Source organism: Cyprinus carpio, chromosome B5 (assembly GCF_018340385.1).
Source record: "Cyprinus carpio isolate SPL01 chromosome B5, ASM1834038v1, whole genome shotgun sequence".
Taxonomy (NCBI): domain Eukaryota; kingdom Metazoa; phylum Chordata; class Actinopteri; order Cypriniformes; family Cyprinidae; genus Cyprinus; species Cyprinus carpio.
Genome location: NC_056601.1, coordinates 34,650,094 through 34,665,016, shown reverse-complemented (window position 1 = coordinate 34,665,016; position 14,923 = coordinate 34,650,094). Strand labels below are relative to the sequence as shown.

Genomic DNA, 14,923 nt, shown 5'->3' with positions numbered 1-14,923 from the left:
GCATGTAATTAGTAACTAGTAATTATTAGTTTTTTGAGTAACTTAAGAGTTTGAAAGAGAGATTACACACAAAAATAACCAACATACAGCTAATGATGAAATGTGTTACCAAAATGTTCGGTGACACTTTATTCTAAGGACCAATTCTCATTATTAACAAGTTGTTTATTAGCATATTGGCTGTTTATTAGTACTTATAAAGCACATATTAATGCTTTAATTTGCATGACCATATTAAAGATCCCTTAATACTACACCTAAGCTTAACATCTACCTTACTAACTATTAATAAGCAGCAAATTTATATTGATGCAAATGTTGTAGTGATAGTTAATAGTGAGAAATGGACCTTAAAAAAGTGTTGACCAAATGTTTTATAGAAAAGATTTTTGCATAACTTTTTTTTTTAAATCAGTTTTGGTAACACTTTGCAATAATTATTAGTAACACTCATTAACTAAAAGCATTGATTAATCTTTTTTAAGGTTAGTTACTGAAAATGCTCATGTTCATGTCAGTTCTCTGTGGATAAATTAACGTTAATAGATACAACTTTTGATCATAAAAATTTATTAATAAATGCTAATCTTAACATTAACTAAGAATAATAAATGCTGTAGGTTTTATTAAATAATGTTAAGAAATTAAACTGAAAACAGTAAACATGATTCATTAGTAAATTAGTGATTTATTGTCATTTTTATATTATTATTATTATTATTATTATCATTTTTTATATAAATGTCTCTTCAAGCTGAAATGCGATGGGAAAAAGAAAGACCTGCAGTCTGCAGCATGTCCTCATACCATCTGCTCGCAATAATTTAATCTGTCTAGGACAAACACAAAAGCCTAAAAATAAAATAATGGCCAGAAGTCACTGTCTGGCAAAATACATTACTACTTATGAAAAAAGAAAAAAAAAAACTGAAATCGTAAGCATATGTTAAACCATTTTATATAAATATGAAAAACATGAATGCAGAAGGCGATACTCTAATTTGAATTCGAAATCCTTTGCAGAAACACGCATAATTATTTTAAGCACAGGATGTCTTGCAAATGTCTTGGAAATGTGCTCTTTCTGTGTGACTAATGCGCTGCAGCTTATGTCATGTTTCATTACGGCTTGAATCGAAAACTCAAACACATATTCCCATTGTGTGAGAACCGAATATTGAGAGTCCTGACATCCAGATTCCTCAGCATTCGCTCCAGTTCGGACATAAACATCCTTAACTGTTTCATGCTGCGAGACAGAAGTGACTTAACACAAGTAAAATAAGCCTGTGATGAGAAGACAATAATACAGCAGTCTGGCTTTGACAATAGGCCGCCAAAACGGTTATTTAAAATGTGTTTGAGACGGGGCACCACAGTGAAAGGAAACTGAGGTTACCATAAAAATGAAAGCTTTTCACACACTCTATTCCCAGATCTCTGTTTAGCGTGGCAAATCACCCAAAAGGGATTTCACACAACCGCGCTATGCTATTTTCCAGGGACACTTGTGGCTACATTTAGCAGCTCTTTTCTGATGTCGCAATGCCAACATATCTTTTAGACATCACGACATTAGGTCATTAAGCAGGGATACGACACAAAAAACCCCCTTTGATTCAATTATTTGTTTATCATCACTAGAATCACTTTAACATCATTTATATATATATATATATATATATATATAGATATATATATATATATATATATATATATAATATATATATATATATAAAAATCATTAACAAACATTGTATAATATGTTTGTAGATGTTCACTAATGAACTTATTGAACATTATATAAAGAAGAAAGAATATAAATGCTCTTAACTAATCATGCTCTACTCAAATTGTTGTAAAAAAATACAATTCCTATAAAGGTACTAAATAATTAACAGTAAACTATGAATAGATTTGACTAGATTGGGGACTGCAAAAGCATGAACAAATAATTAATAAATGATTTGTAAAGTAATAGAAAAATGCAAATATGTCAACTTACAGACTCTGGTTAAAAAATAATAAATAAAAATCATATAAGTTTTGATATTTGATTTGTAAGGTTTGTGACCCTGGAGCACAAAACCAGTCATAAGTGTCAATTTTTCAAAATTGAGATTTATACATCATCTAAAAGCTGAATAAATAATCTCTCCATTGATGTATGGTTTGTTAGGAGGACAATATTTGGTCGAGATACAACTATTTGAAAATCTGGAATCTGAGGGAGCAAAAAATCCAAATATTGAGTAAATCATCTTTAAAGTTGTCTCAAATGAAGTTCTTAGCAATGCATATCAATCAAAAATTAAGTTTTGATATATTTATGGTAGGAAATTTACTAAATATCTTCATGGAACATGATCTTTACTTAATATCCTAATGATTCTTGGCATAAAACAAAATTCTATAATTTTGACCCATACAGTGTATTTTTGGCTGATGCTACAAATATACCCCAGAGACTTGAGACTGCTTTTGTGCTCCAGGGTCACACATGTCAGCAAGATTTTTACAACAAAAGGTGCATTAGATGATATATAAATCATTTTAATAAGTTTGAACAACCGGTTTAATAACATTTTAAAGTGTGCAAATGCACTTTAATAAATAAGCTGTTAATACATCTGTTAAAATCATTTGTAGATTTTTAAAAACTGTATGATCATGAATTGAATTTTAATAACATTTTAAGCATTTTAATTTCCAGGTACATGAACTAATGATCTGTTATTCATTATTTTCAGTGAGTTCATTAGTAAACATTTACAAGCATATTATTTCACAGTTGTAGCTATTTATATATACATTAACTGAAATGTTAAGAATTAAATATTGTTTCATAATGATTTCTATTTTAAAAGGGCATAATAATTTATGAATTACGCGTTTAATAAAAAGATTATTAAAACATGCAATTTACATTAATTAATGATTTGTTAATCATTATGTAATAATCAGTTTAGTAAACATTTACAAGCACAAAATCTCATATTTGTAGTTATTTGAATATTAACTAATGATCTGTCGAACATTATGTTTATTAATGATTTATTAATGAAAGTTATTATAAAGTGTTCAACAACTCAACAGTGTTCAAAGAAGTCTCAGTGGCATTTTTCATGTCATAAAACGTTTTAGCAAAAGCATACATAAATGTTAGATAAATATTTTTAGATCAATTTTGTTAGATAAATAGTTTATTATTATGATGTGTAATATCACCACTAAATAAGCTGTTTGACTTTGTAGGGAAGTGAACAAGAAGGAAAGAATCATGAAACTGCACAAAGCAAAGCACTTCTTTTTTAAAGAAAAATTCCCTTTAATGCACGTCATGTCATTTTAAGGCCCCGGAATATTTCAAACAAAGTTTGTTGTCGTTCTTCGTTATTAAAGTGCATTTGCACACTTTAAAATGTTATTAAACTTATTAAAATTATTTATATATCATCTAATGCACCTTTTGTTGTGAAAATCTTGCTGACATGTGTGTCCCTGGAGCACAAAAGCATTCTTAAGTCGCTGGGGTATATCTGTGTGTGTGTGTGTGTGTGTGTGTGTGTGTGTGTGTGTGTGTGTGTGTGTGTGTGTGTGTGTGTGTGTGTGTGTGTGTGTGTGTGTTTTTAAAGCAGGACGCTGACAGACAGCTGCCTATCTTGGTAAACATCTTAAATAACGAGAATAGAAACTATTAGAAACTAATGAATTCTGTTGGCTTTGGCTCTGTCTGATGAAGTGTTGCTCAGAGATACAGTTTAATCAATGCCAGTTCATTTTAGCACTGTCCCAACTGCATGTGTCTCGGCGTGAGGCCTGAGGCCTGGAGGCCTGACCCCAGATCACGTCCCTACAGACACATGTATCGACTGCTGCATTTATCAAATATGTCAGTTCAGCAATGCTAAACTGACCTGAGAGTGAGGGTATAACTGCACTCTAAATAGTGCTCAGTGACAGCAGATATCTATGTTTGCCGTCCCGGAGAGATGTAACTCTAAATTTTGTTCATTTTTATTTTTTAATAATAGGACATTTTTGACTTACCAGTGATTTTATGTTTGGACTTGATGACTCGTTCACATTTTCGTTTTTCGTTGAACAGAAGATTGATTTGTTCTTCTTTAGTGAGGACATCATCAGCATCAACCTGTACAGACACACAAAATATATCACTTAATATAATTCAGTTGATTATCATGGGTATATTTTACCCTTATGTGAGCATATTGGTAAATATTTACCTTAAAACACTCAATGTAATAATTAATTGACAAATGCTCTGAATAATTACAGTTTATGAACTATCAAAATAACTCATCCTTAATTCTAACTCATATTTTATGTGAGATTTTAAATTATGTACATTATTATAATATTTTGTAACAATTTACTTAAAGTCACTACGAATAATGTATTTTAAAGGTGTTCATGATGCATGATGTAATGCATTACATAATTTCATAAATAGAGTAGAATGTTTGAAGGTTTGTTTGTCATGTGTTAATGCATCATAATTTCATAATTTTACATAAGTGTAAAAATAAATAGACAAGTATTATAATTGTGTATAATTCATGAGCTCATAAAATGCATTATAAGATTCATAAAAAATCAGGAAAACATTGTTACAGGGATAATTTTTTTTTTCAAATTGTGACACTGAAAAAAAGAAAAAAGATAAAAAGAAACAGCAAGCAACTTTGAATTAAATGTGAAATTTTAAAGAAGAATGACTGACATATATATATATATATAATATATATATATATATATATATATATATATATATATATATATATATATATATATATATATATATATACACATATATTATTATTGTTATTATTATTATTTATTTATTTATTTATTTTAAGTATACTTAAGTTTTAACAGCAATTTCTGAATGTCTGATTGGAAATGTGCTGGGGATATTTGTGGTTGCTTGATGGATAGCTGGGAAGTATGTGTCACCATACTCTTAAAATGAATTATAATTTCAATAACTGCATCAGAAACTTCAGAATGATATGGAAAATTCAGTTTGGCCCATGATGAATACACCAGCCCCCAAAAACGTATTTGGACACCTAAGCCAGACTAAAAAAAGTATGAATGTCCTCGCATTAGACAAAATACCACAGAGAAGAAAGATAGCACAAGCACATTTTTCAACAATTGATATATTGTAGGGCTGTCAAATGATTAATCACGATTAATCACATCCAAAATAAAAGTTTTGTTTACATAATATATGTATGTGTACAGGGTATATTATTATGTATATATAAATACACACACATAAATTATATATTTAGAAAATATTTACATGTATATACATTTATATATTTATATTCTTATATTTTATATTATATATAAATATATTTAATATATAAACATAACATATTCTTCTTAAATATATACATGCATGTGTGTGTATTTATATATACATAATAAATATACACAGTATACACACATATATTATGTAAACAAAACTTTTATTTTGGATGTGATTAATCGTGATTAATCATTTGACAGCCCTAATATATTGTTTATCAAAAATAAAGAGAAATGTATTGTGATACTTTGTGACTGTCAAACGCTAGTAGAAAATGTCAAAGTAATAAATTACTATAAACCTGTTTATTCTCTGCTAGGACTTTTGTGTGAACTTGAGGGCAATTGACTACACACACTCACAAAAAAAAAAAAAAAAAAAAAAAACAAATTAAATAAAAAATCACAGTCACATTAGTTGATTTAAAGTAATTGCAATTCATTTTAAATTTATAATAGTTATAAATTATAAGCATCCCCATGACTCTGTACAGGTTTGGAAAGTGGATGGATGAATGGATTATTAAGTTGATTATAAAAGATGCTTTCTGAGGTCACTCGATGCACTTATTTGAAGTGTGCATTTTCTGAGAGATGTGAAAAGATATTTTGTTCCTCTAGTGATGAACAGATCCCACAGCAGTCTTATATCAGGGAGACAAACACAAAACCAACTCTAAGCTTTGAATAAATCCAGCTATTTTTTATCTTTTTTTAATATCACTGCACAGTCCTTGCTAACAAAAGCTTTGCCAAGTAAACAAAAAGAACAATGCACAACATCTCTATAGTTTATGCACTTCATATCCCAGTTGGGTTTTGGTAACGGAAAGTGCTATAATATATTCTTGTATCCCCTGTCACAGAAGTGCAAAGTTTACTTTTAAAAGCTTATTAAAGATATGGTGATTATTAGAATTATATTAGATCCTTTACTGAGTGCCCAGACAAGAGCTAAATAAGATTTACAGTGGTGTATGAGGTGAGTAGCAGACATGAATCATCCGCACTGAGATGTGATGCCAGCTTGAATTTGGCTTATTTTCTCTGAAATGTCTTCTACTGTTACAGTATGCCAGAAATGCCATCATTTCTACAGAAGAACAAGAGGTTCAGTGGGAACCCTGGAATTATCAAAGATACCTCAGTTGGTGGAAAGTAACTAGATGGAAGTTATTGATTTTTGATTTTCAGTGCTGCATTACAGTAATGATTAGATGTTGACCATCAGAGCTTATAGTAAACGAATGCTACGAATGACTCCAACAGTTTTCTTTATGTTAGATATCATGTTAGGTAGAGTTTATTCAGTCATGCTAATCCATTTGAATAACAGAAACAAGCGTTCATTGTTAATTTTTCAGCTTCTGAATTTTATTTATGTCATAATAACTGCCAACTCTGAAATATGAGTAAACGATTAAGCAAATTATAAGTCATGGGAATTCTTCATTTGTAGCCAAAAACTGTTAAATAAATTAAAACTTAGAAGCACTATTCATTTTATACCTACAATAATAGCAGATATTAATTATCAAATGCAAACATATTATGGTAATGCTTTTATATTTGCAAAAATAAATTTTTAATACAGCTTCCAAAGATAAAAATAATATTGGTAACACTTTAGATTAGGGAACACATATTCACTATAAACGTAAAGGAGTTTTTTTTCCCTCAAACTCCTAATCTGATGTTTATTGATAGTACTTTATTGTATTGATAGGTACTCATGCAAAATAAGATATGAATGACATAATGTGTGGTTTATAAACAATAATAAACAGCTAGTATGCTAGTAATATGCATGCTGATATGCATCTTGTTAATAGTAGGGCTGTCAGTCAATTAAAATTTTTAATCAAATTGATTAAATTGTGCGGCGATTAATTAACCGAATTAATCGCAAGCTAAATTTGGCTGTGAAAATACGCACAAAAGATTATTTAAAACTATTATTGTGTTAAATGAGAAAGTATCAAGTAAAACTTACAAATAGTAACTTTAGAAAGAAATCATTTATTTGATTCAACATGAAATGTATTAAACATAAATGTTTATGCTATAACGGCCTAATATGGAATATAAAATAGAGATATATTCTCAGTATTTTTTTGCAATGCAATGAAAGTCACTGGTAACCAAAACAGCTTTGTTACCAAGTCTTCAAAGTACCTTCTTTAATGTTGCACAAAAGAAAGTAAGTCGCGTTAACTTAAACTGACAGCACTAGTGAACAGTGTTCTCAAGTCTTACCAATAGCCTATTATTTTTGTCTTTTTAAAGCTGCGTTCAAAATCCATTTGGCTCAAATATGTGAGGGGGCTTGTCTGTTTGAACAGAATGACGCCTCTGAACATTTCCAATCAAGATCTGAGCTGAGAGACTTCACCACAGCCATGATTAGACGATCTCTTTTCTTGAACAAGCTACGATTATGGGAGAACCACCCTATTTAAAATCATCATCATTTACACAAACCAAAAGAACGTGTTATTTATAGATGACAAATGGCCACATCAGGCCCTTAGAGATTATAGTATGTCACTGGCAAAGCTTGTTAATAATGTCAGAGTCACCGCTTATAAGATCAAATGAATATTTCTTATGTTGACACTGAGAAAATGAACCCTGCATTTGATTGTCAACATTGATTAAATCCAGATGAGCTCCAGTTACTGTTTAGATTGCAGTACATTGATTTCCTTTGAGGGAAGGTGTCAGTGCAGATAGACCGGCATGGTTGGAGTTTCTTTCTTTGCATGTTTTCACTGGTTCTGTTTAACATAGCATTCTACACAGTACATGTGAAGTGTGCACAGTATACTAATGTTCTGCATGCACAGAATGAATGGATAACTTACTCAGTTTGCTGTAATGTGCGATTAGCAGAGAATACTGTGCTGGACACTGAATCCCACAACGCAGATGTTATTGCCTGGATAATTCTCTGCAATAATTTTAAAAGTCTTATGCTCACCTATATATATATAACCCATGGTCTGTCTGAACACTGGATTCTGATTGGCTGGCAGATATGCATTAAAACCGTTTAATGCACAGACATATATGCTATAATTCATTTAAATAAATGTGATCTTACTGCACTATTTCATCTCTGTGTCTGATTTGAAGTGGGCAGAAAGCTAGAGGTAACGAGCCGTAACTGACGAAAATATTAGAAAAGATTAATTGTTTGTTTATAATATATCTGTATATATAACGGATAGTTCCGGTCCTTGATTCTGATTGGTTGAGCCACGTTCAAAGCTGTTGTAAATTACTCCACAAACATACACCTTTTTTTACGGTTTGTGTGTTGCTCAGCAACCACTTTATTGTGACCACAACCGTTTCCGAGGAACTACATTGTTTGGCAGAAGAATAATGTTTTTATTAATCTCTTCATATTTTACATGCTTTGTTTTATTTGTGACACCTTGCTGCATATATGGAATGAACGTTTTAAAAAAGCAATAAGTCCCATAAAACCGTGGTTTACAGTGAATTTCTAACAGCTAAGGGGGTTTTAGGCACTCCACTTTGCGTATATATATATATATATATATATATATATATATATATATATATATATGTATATGTATATGTATATGTGTATATATATATATGTATATGTATATATATACGCAAAGCGTTAGCTATATGTGGGCAAGCTTGTTTTCATTCTTCAAAGGTCTGGTATATAATTTTTTGGATGATACAGTATTTTCTTTTATCTATTCATACAATTTGAGTGGAGAAGCAAGTCATTCTTTTGCTGATTTCTCTTGAAAAGTCTAAACACTGTGGCTCTGTGGAGCTAACAAAACATTGGTGAACCCGACACAGTGAAACTGCCTCAACCAATGCTGTTTATTCAGTGAATTGTAACTGTTACTTCATTGCATTGCAAGCATTAGAATATGTAGTTATTTTTGCCATTCCAAAATACAGAAATTGCACACTTTATTTTTAATCAGTAATGTCAGACCATGATTACTGTCTGTATCCGGATCAATATTGTGATTGCGGTCTGAAGCAATCCAAATGTTGCTCTTATTTGTTCTGTGTATCCTGAATTGGGGCATTATTTGCACATGATGTTTGATATTCATGAAGAAATATAGTTAGAAGACGCATGAGTGACATTCTTACATGTCTTTAAGACATTAATCATGGTGGATAAATATGAAAATCTGAAAGTTTGACATGCATGCAGTCGCACTAATTTAGGCATTAGGTCAACATTTTCTTTTTTTGTCTGAAAACATTTACCTTTCACAGTACACGACAGTCAACATTTTATACTTGTATAAGCACAGTAGCCAGACAGGGTTTCATTAAATTAAATCACAATATTTTCCAAATGGCCAAGCCAAAATCCCAAATTAATGACATGAATAGCTTGTCTTTTATCTTATGACTGAATGGTTGAGTGACTCTCGACTCTACTGTGCACTGTTTGGATATTATAATGAGACCACCGTCTCACAGCCTTTTTTTTGTTTTTTTTTTTACTGAAAAAATTGTTAAATGATTAAAAAAATCTATATCCTTGGATAAGAAAAGAGGACGTGAATGGAATGTTTTTTAATTCCTGAAGGCCCATTTTAATAAAATGTCTTCGACTAAGAGTTAAAGCGAGATTAGACTGGGCTATATTTGCAGGAATATTGCAATGTTTGGCCATTAAAGGAAAATTCTGTCATTTGTTACCCTTATGAAAAATAAATATACTAAAATGTACAGTATTTAAAATTTTAAATTAATTCATGCTAATTATATTACAAATGAATTTACATATTTATGTACTTTAAAAATACACTGTAATTGTACTTTTAGTATACTAAACTGGTATTACTTAAAGTCTGCTAAAATGGAACAGCTAATTTTGTGCTTAATGCACTTTCATTGTACAGAAGCAGTGCTGAAGTCCAACTAAAGATATACTGAAGGTACACTTTACATATCTTGTATTTAAAGATGGATATTATTCAAAGATCATACAATCCTCATCATTAGTGACATTAAAACATTAAGAAATGCATTGCACTGTGCACAAGTCGTACTCCAAATATAGTTTAATTATCATTTTTATATCAGTAAATCTTGAGCGATATGTTAGTAAATATGATATTTGATTTTAACTCTATTTAGTATGAAATGTATTTAAAATGTATTACTTTTTTAATAGGGTAACCCTCATGCTTTTCCAAACAAGTTTCTTTTTTACTTTGAACACCAAAGAAGATATTTTGAAGAATGCTGACAACCAAACAGCTGACGATAGCCATTGACTATGGAAGTATTCTATCACTATATTCTATTTAAATATATCTAGATATCTCATTGTAACAGCAGAAAGAGCTGTCCAAGCTGAATGCAAAAGAAAAACACATCACATGATGTTGTAAAGAATGGCAGAAAAATCCAGGTTCATCAATAATGTTAAATGGCTTCAGTAACCTTAAAGGGGTCCTATTATGCTTTTTCACTTTTTCAACTTCAATTAATGTGAGCATAAAAAAGATCTGCAACGTTACAAAGCTCAAGGTCCACTCTAAAACAAGATATTCTCTTTAGGAGAAAACGCTTTTCAAGAATTACAACAAACAGCAGTTTGCCAATCACAAAACACATGGCCAGCTACCCAAACATAACACATTTCATATTTTGGAATTCTTCATCATAACAGTAACTAAACAGAGTGTTTGAGACAGACTGGGAAGAGAGGTGCTGCAATAATGTCAAATATGTAAAATGTGAATTTGGAAAAATTCAAGCATGCAGACGCAGTACGAGTGAATTATCGATAGGGAACCTATTCTAGTGCAACCAAAAAACAAATCAAGGCTTTGCAAAAGGGTATAATAAAACACCTTTAAAGAAAAAAAATATAGTTCATCATGTGATCTATTTCTAAGTAAAACAGGACATTTATATGCAAGAAAAAACAAATGCGGAGCAGGACTTGATTATATTCATCAAGGAACTGATTGGATTGAGAGAAAAAAAAAGTGGGCGTCACATATCAGAACAGAGCCAGATGTTTTGAGGAAGGTCTTGTAAATGCTCAAAGTAGGCCATCGCCCCTGCTGGTGGATGCTGTAACTACACCATCACCAGACAACATACAGTAAGGGATCAGTAAAGAAAACCTTCCTCCTACAGTACTTCCACCAGCTTCCTCCTTTCTCCTTAAGTAGCACAGACAGACTAGACACGCATGTGAATCATCCAAAATAAATAGTAGTCAGCCAACCAAAGTTGTCTGCTTCACAGTGGCAATCATAATCTCCTTCACAGCATCCTTTCCAGCCTTGTTTTTCCAGGCTGTGGATTTCTGACGCCTAAATCTCTGACCCCATTGAGTGGCAGCATCTTTAACCGTAATATTCTATCCATCAATATTTTCTCTTTCCTCAAGTATGGAGGTAAAGGGAAGTCATATTTTGGGCCCTGAAAGGGTGTACAGAGGAAAGACATGTATGGCTACGCACAGTAAACAACCACAAATGGAACAACATTTTGCCACAAGCAAACACGGATAGACACAACTTGTTTGGTGTTCTAGATGGGGGAATATAAAATATTCCAGAATCCAATCCAAACAGCTGAGGATAGAAGACCAAGATATAAATTTGCTCAGTATTGACATAACGTTATGCAGAGGTTAGTGAGAAATAGTACACATCTAACACATTTCATCAAATCTACATTTAGCAAAATAGCAAATAGAGAAACATTTAGGGTAAGATTTATGCCCGCCTTAAGTACTTAATACACATTAACATTTTAATAAAAGTTAAACATTTTCATAATTATAACACATCAACCAATATGATACAACAGAAAATAACCAAAAACACAAAAAAAACTGAAACATTTGCTAATTTAGTTGTCATGGCACAAAATATAAGAATCCATCTTACTACTGGGGTCTAAAATAGTTTTGACAATTAACTGAATAATGTATTGACCACGGTGAATCCCAATAAAAGAGATTAATTAAATCCCAATGAAAAGAGATTCATCTGGAAGGTAAATTTATTCTGTGACTTACATACCAGCATATGAACATAAACATATTTAATTATAGCAACTGAATGACTTTATTCAATTACAGGTTTTAATGAATGGTGAAGATGTCTGAAATGTACTCAGGGGAATGACTGAATGTTGTATTACATTTAGAAAATAATATCACTAGTAACAACAGGCAACTAGTAACATTTTTTTTTTTTTACTCCACAAATCTAAAAACATTGATGTGTCCAAAGATCCCTCTAACAAATCCAAAAAAAAAAAAAAAAAAACCCTTAATACAAAAAATCAACTAAAAATGGAAACCATTTGAAGTGTTTTGGCCATTCATTTACACAGCAATGGCATTTTGGGGGCCAAAAAAAGCTACATTTTGAAAAGGGGTTTCAAAGTCTTAGAAAATGGTACATTATATGGATGTTATCGCCTCTGTGTAAATGTCAAAATCATGAATTTGTGAAAACAGTGACGTTGTGTGTATACATATTACTTGTTTAGTCTATAGGTATGTGCACAGGCATGTAGTATTTCTTTACAAAGTGGCATCGCCACCTATAGGTCTGGCATAATACAGCGTTTTTAGTTGTTTTCACAGATCTGTGTGAATGAGGATCGTTTTGATAATGTTGTCGCCTGTTGGTGAAACTTTTCAAAAACGCAAAGGAAAAACATTTTCCATTTTTAGTACTGTACATCGTTGTTGTGTAAACATACCCTAAATCTCACAAATGAGTTGTTGACATAGTATTTGTGTCATCTATGATCGAGAGAAAAAATTAAGGTTTCTTTCCCATCTTACCTTAATCATAGACATAATATTGATTTTGACACAAATCACAATATAAGAGTTTAAAGACTTCTTTAAGCAAGCTAAAATGCCATGGTTGCTTAAATAAATGTGGTTTTATCTCATGTTTATTTTGTCAACACTATCATTATTTTCAAATGCGATAAACCATTATCTTTTAGGATAATGTTTTAGTATAGGGACCAATTCTCACTATTAACTAGTTGCTTATTAGCATGCCTATCACTAACGTGTTTATATGTTGTTTATTAGTACTTATAAAGCACATATTCTGCATCTCTAATCCTACCCAATAACTAAACTTAACAACTACCATAATAACTATTAATAAGCTGCAAATAAGGAGTTTTTCTAGTGGTAAAGGCATAGTTAATGGTTTGTTAATGGCGAGAAATGGACCTTAAAATAAAGTGAACACTCCTAACTTAATAGTTATTAATAGTTAGCATATTAATAGTTATTTAGGTAGTTGTTAAGTTTAGGTATGGGGTGGATTAAGGGATCTAATAATACTGTAAAACTGTTATACTGTAAAGCTGCTTTGACATAATCTGCATTGTACAAAGCGCTATATAAATAACAATGACTTGACTTGATCTAGAAAATGTTCATTGGACATTAATATGTGCTTTATAATTACCAATAAACAGCCAATATGCCACTAATATGCATGTTAATAACTACCTGGTCTCATGGCAAAAACGTACCTGGGGGCACTTTTTTCACAGTTCACGAGATGCAAAAATATGTACCAATAAGTACATGTACACAAAAGAAATGAACACTAGAGGCAGTAAAACTCTGATACTTTTTATTTAGAATAAATACTTTTTATTTTGTTTTGAATAATAAAGCATAGTTTTCACACAATTACTTTAAGAATATTATAACTGATTTGGTCGTTTAACTATGGTTCGACAAAACAGTTCAAATCTGCATTTAAGGAAGTTCAAATGGCACGGTTGCATCAACAAATGCATTTTTATGTCAGTTTTGCATTTGTTAACACTATCGGTTAGGTTTATTAGGGTTGGGTTTGGTGTAGGGTATATTTCCAACACGATAGAGCATTAACTTTTAGCGACAGTCCCCCGGATATTTGAATTCTGAACCGTCGCAATAAATACCTGAAGCAACGTAATAAAAACAGCAATACGTACTTATATCAACGTAATAAAATGTGCCAGGGTTCATGTATTGAACCCATGTTTTAGCGCCACTCAGTGGACATTTTCTCTTTGAAACTGTGGCGAAACGTGCAGTAAGGTACTTTTATGAGACCAGGTTGGCTAATAAGTCGTTAATAGGCGAGAATTGGTCCTTTAAATAAACAAATAAAACATTACCAGATTCAAGTTTCATGAAACATGGAAGAATCCATATAATATCACTTCACAGAAATGTTACCACAGGCCCATTTTTCCTAATGTTCTGCTCTTGTTTCCTAATTACTAAATGTCAAATTTACAGTTTGTGAATTCACCCCTTGTCTGTCTCCTAGATTTTATATTTTGAAGGAGTCATTACAAATATCACTGGGTGTATCAGGGTGTGACTGGTCACCTGGGTTGGCCTGTCAAAACAAAAAGGGCAGAGCTAATGAAAACAAGATGCTTTGTCGAGATACACGGTTTCTGCGAGTGGCTTTATGTTACGGGGTCTCTCGAGTCTGACCTCATTTACTACATGTCAACTGCTGCTTCCTCAAGAGAGTAACAAGCAGTCAGCAAA

General features: G+C 31.5%; 1 pseudogene; it reads right to left on the bottom strand.

Annotated features, from left to right (window-relative positions):
• LOC109061882 overlaps window positions 1-14,923 on the bottom strand; it is a 74,917-nt pseudogene that overhangs the window by 33,235 nt on the left and 26,759 nt on the right.